This window comes from Chrysochloris asiatica, unplaced genomic scaffold, assembly GCF_000296735.1.
Source record: "Chrysochloris asiatica unplaced genomic scaffold, ChrAsi1.0 scaffold00100, whole genome shotgun sequence".
Taxonomy (NCBI): Eukaryota; Metazoa; Chordata; class Mammalia; order Afrosoricida; family Chrysochloridae; genus Chrysochloris; species Chrysochloris asiatica.
Window position 1 is genome coordinate 6829255 of NW_006408618.1, and position 5223 is coordinate 6834477.

Genomic DNA, 5223 nt, shown 5'->3' on the forward strand with positions numbered 1-5223 from the left:
CCAAGGAGCAACTGGTGGGTTTGAACTGACCTTGTGGTTTACAGTCCAGGCCTGATCCTGTAACGCCACACCAGAAGTCCATTAATCACCTTGTTGTTGCTGTTGTTAAGTGCCTTCTAGGCGGTTCTGACTCATAGCCACCCTGAATAGGGTTTCTAAGGATTGACTGGTGGGTTTGAACTATCTACCTTACAGTTAGAAGTCCAGTGCTTATCCTATAATGCCATGCAGGACTCCATTAGTCATCCTAGTGGGAGCGAAATGATATCTCATTGTGGTTTTGATTTGCATCTTTCTGATGATTATGATGTTGAACAGTTTTTTTCCATGTTTTAATTGGATTATTTATCTTTTTGTTGTTTAAGTTGTGGAAGTTTTACATGAATTTTGGTTATTAGATTGTTAATAGATGTATCTGAAAATATTCTCCAAGTTAGTATTTTATCTTTTCACTTTTTTTGGTAAAGACTTTTTTTCCTAAAAAACCCTTTTTATGGTGAATCGAGTAAAAGTTTACAAAGTTATCAGTTTTACGTTCAACAAGTAATACACTTTATTTCATCTCAATGATTGTAATCCTCTCCATGGAACAATAATCATCCTGCTTTCCTCCCTATACCTCCTATTTCCACCCCACCCACCTTCCCACCCCTTCTCACCTTTGTCCTTAGGTACATGTTGCCACTCTGATTTTGAATGATTGACCATTCCATCATTCATAGTCAGCATACCTTACTAATGTTGTTGTTCCCTCTATGTAATTGTCTACTGCTTGACTGAAAATTGGGCCACGAGGGTGAGTTCCTTTCCAGACCTGAAGGGTGATCGAGGGCCAGAGTCTTATGTTCCTTCTAGTTTCTTTCTGACCAGTTAGCCTGTTTTGTTTGTTTGTTTGTTTTGTTTTATTTTTAATAATTTTGAGTCTTGTTCCACATATTCTGGGACTTTCTAATATGATTCCTTTCAGAGCAGTTGGTAGTTGGGCACCATCTAGTTCTTTTGGTCTCAGAGTTGTGGAGATCGATGTTCATATGTGCCATTAGTCCATTGTACAAATTGATTCCAAACATCTTCAATTCTCATTACTCTTCTTTCTTCTGCACATGGATAGACCAATAGCTGGACCTGAGATGGTCACTCATGAGCTTTTACTATCCCAGATGCTACTCATATAGATGCATGTAGCAAATAGAACATTGTCTTAGTGGACTATCTTATGCCAATTGACCATGGTGTCCCCTGAAATTATGTTCCTGAGCCCCAGGACCACCAACTCATTGCCTAAGTTGTTTAATAATATCCAAGAATTTTTCATCATTTTGATTGATGTATGCTCCATTTAGTAAAGACTTTTGATGAAATTCTATTTACTTATTTTGTCATTTGGTTTTGCTTTTTAAAATTATATTAGAAAATTCATTATTAAAAACTGACAGCATTGTCCTTGCTTGGTCTTTTAAGAATTTTGGAGTTTCAGTTTGAACATTTAAGTCTAATCCATTTTGAATTATATTGTGTTTATGGTATAAGGCTTTGGCCATTTTTTGATTGAGTTGTTTGTCTTTTCATTGTTAAGTTGTAGAAGTTTCACATACAAGTAGTCCCGGACTTATGACAGGGCTCTATTCTGAAGATTCCATCATAAGTTAGTTCTAACGTAAGTTGAATACCTCTTTTCTTCTTTTAGTTTTCATTATTATTGATTTTTATCAGTATTTTTAGAAAGCTGATCCTTATTTGTGTTTAGGTGTTAGAAACATTTCATTTGTTTTTTCATGTCTTTTTTTCCTCCAATTATTTAAGGCCTTTATTAACAGGTGCTTGCAGTTTGTTGACTTAAAAAAAAAAAAAAAAATCAAGCTGTAAACTTTTATTACAGATTAAAAACGAGGTTCTTAAAAATCTTAACTTGACCAGATATGAAACAATTAAAAAACCTTTAAAGGTGTATTGAGAAAAACCAGGCTTTTTATAAAACACGTTTGCCATTACCAAAAAAAGACGTCTTTATTAAAAATAATAAAAAACCCATGATGCAGATAATTCTAGTTATCTGGTCAAGGGGCAAAAAGCAAGCACTTTAAGTTCTTCAGCTCCAATCTTGTGTTCATTTCTTATTTCTGGAATTTCATATTCATTTCTTCTTGTTGGATGACTAAACCGATGGTAGAGATGGTAAGCCGGCATTTACTCAGCCCTGCCCTGCTGAGTGGCTTGGTTGTTTTCGTCTGTTTGCCATTGTGTGGTTTACGGTTTTTTGGGCGCCTGCGTCGTGTCTTGTCGTAGTCGGTAGTTGAAGTTGCTGCGGAATCAACGCTGAGGGGGCTGCTGAGCTTGGCTCTCATCTTGGTTTTCCTTATCCTGTACACTGCTGTCCTCTCTAGGCTGTCTTTGGCAAAGAGGGCCTTGTTCTCCTGCACTCTGGTTGTCAGCACCCTCCTTCACCTCTCCCTGCACTGGAGGCTTGGAATACTGTGGTCACCGCCCATAGGGCCTCCTCAGGTAAGGTGGGAACCCTTGCCTGCAGTAGGGCCGTTGCTGTTGGGCCTGGCCTTCGAGAGCACTCTGTGATCCTTCGTTTTTCTCTCCGCGCTCACTATTGTGGTACTTTTGCTGGTAACTGCGTGGAGGACCCCTACGATATGGTAAACGTCTCATAATGATTATGGTCTGCTGAATATTTACTGCCTTGCACTGGAACTCCACCAGGGCCTGTAACGTTTGCTGCCTCCGCACCTTTTTCTCCTTCAACTCCACAGTCTCTTCATCTCCTACACAGCGAAGGTATTTCCTGGGGTTATTCTTCTTTATGGCAGTCTGGTGTACAAATACATCTTCCTTGGTGTCATTCCTGTTGATGAAACCATATCCTTTCCTTACATTGAACCATTTTACTGTTTCCAAAACCTTCGTTGCGATAACTTTGTGGCCCAGCCGGCAGGTGCTGCGGATGTGAGGCCACCTGGGCCGCCGCTCCCTGCGCGGCTGCCCGTTGTGTACGGCTTGGTGTCGGCAGTGCTCAGGGCTGGGGACGGCGGGCGGCTGCTGGGTCTCGGCCTCACTGCTCAGGGTTGTAGTGGTGGTGACTGGGGTCGGCCATGGCAGCTGCGGCTCCTCCCAGGATGTGATGGTAATTAGGCTGGTGGTGGAGCGGTGGGGCTGCACAGGGTTCTCGGGGTCCCACTACCCATAGAACTCTTCCATGTCTTTTTTGTAGAGGGTCCCTACCGCCTTCCTGCCCAGTCTACCATCTTTCTTCTTCCTTCAAGAATTTTTTTTTTAATCGAAAGAAACGTAAGTCCTAAGATTCAAGTGTGACATTGTAGGATAAGCACTCAGTTGTAAGGTCAGTTTGAACTTTACAGTGGCAGTTCAAATTCACCAGCCGCTTCTCAGAGACCTTATATAGCGTCGCTAGGAGTAGGAACCGACGCATAGCGACCCTATATAGGGTTTCCGAGGAGCAGCTGGTGATCTTGAACTGCCGACCTTGCAGTTCAAACGGCTTTGTAGTCTGGCGCATTAACACACAGAGCCACACCAGGATTATAGACATACTTTAATGTGACTGTTGTGTGCCATTGAGTTGATACCAACTCTATAGTGACCCTGTATAGCAGAGTGAAACTGTCCTCAAGGGTTTATTACATTGTAATCTTTACAGGAGCAGGTTGTGGTCTTTTCTCCCTAAGAATGATGGGTGAGTTTGAACTGCTAACAGTCAAATGCTTAACCATTGTGTAACTAGCCCTCAGGACAACAAAAACAGTAAGAATATAATAAAGCCACTTGGGGAAAAAGACAAATAACCAACTAAGGGATGACTGACTGGCCAGAGACTTCAACAGGCAACCATGGACATTAGAAAACAGTGGCATAACATTTTCAAAGTAGTAAGAGAAATACTGGTGTGGCGCTCTGGGTTAATGGGGTTAATGCGCCAAACTGCAAAGTCCTTTGAACTGGAAGATCGGCGGTTCAAGCTCACCAGCTTCTCCTTGGAAACCCTATACAGGGTCGCTATGGGTCGGAATCGACTCGATGGCATTTAACAACAGCAATAACAACAAGAGAAATAAACAGTGAAACCAATGAGAGCAGGAAATTGAGAGGACTGCTTTATTTTTCCAGGTCTCGAAAGATTTCTGCCTTTGATAGGGTGCAACCTTACCACTTTCCTATTGCTCGTTTTAGTGGGATAACTTTGGTTTTCCATCTCTGACTCACATGCGTTCTGGATTTTGCAGGTTTTACTGTAGTAGCCTAAATTCTACAGCCAATTGAAGTCTGTTTTAAGAATCAAGTATCTTCTCCCCGTTAAACAATTCTCAAACAAAAATAAGGTTGAAAGAAATGACCACAAAATAATTGTGCTGAATGGACTGCTGAAGGATGTGATTTTGGAGGAAGAAGATTGAACGAAGACAAATTTAAGAAAGAATGCTGAACAAATGTTCTGCTGTATTGTGTCTTACTGCTTCCATAGGATTAGGTTGTAGGACTGAGGATGGAGGCAAGGTGGGCAGACAGGATTCTATTGCTGCACATTTATTTCTGCGCATTATCTAACACATTTCCCCATGGGAAAAGAGTATACATAGTGATTAGTTTCTTGTGCTGAACCTTCAAATCTACTGAACTTATAAAGCTACTAATGTATAGAAATATCTGATGAAAGAAATATTTGAGTCCACACACACAAAAAATTAAACAAAAAGATCAAGAGATTCCTGAGTTACTGAATCCACAGCTCTAGGGTTGTGCCAGTGGCATTTGTGATGTACATGAACTTCACGCTTCATCTAGATTCTTGTTTTGATAAACATAAGACTTAACCCAGGATTATAAATAGAGCTTTCTTTTCATTCAGTGGTTACTGACAATAAAAATGGAAGAACAATGGTACTGGAAAATAGATGATCAAAAAGGGATATAATTGCCAGTAAGTCTTTGGATTTCACAGAAATGGCTGTTTCAGGCAAACATTTCTTTAACCTAAGGGCCCCGCTGACTTGTCTGAGATACTCTTACATGTTGAATTATTAGTTGTTGTTGTTGTTGTTTTTTAATGAACTCTTTGGCAGACCGATGATTAGATGATTCTGCAGACATGCAAAATCCAGAGAGATGCTGGACAGAAGTACCTGAGCCCAGCAGGGAGCAGGCACTAGAGGTCAGAGTAAGGGTGAGAAAACAACAGATGCTCTGAGTTGGTGTTAATGG

General features: G+C 40.9%; 1 pseudogene; it reads right to left on the reverse strand.

Moving 5' to 3' along the window:
• Positions 1 to 2310: 2310 nt before the first annotated feature.
• On the reverse strand, positions 2311 to 4562 carry LOC102824111 (annotated as a pseudogene).
• Between the last annotated feature and the right edge of the window lie 661 nt (positions 4563 to 5223).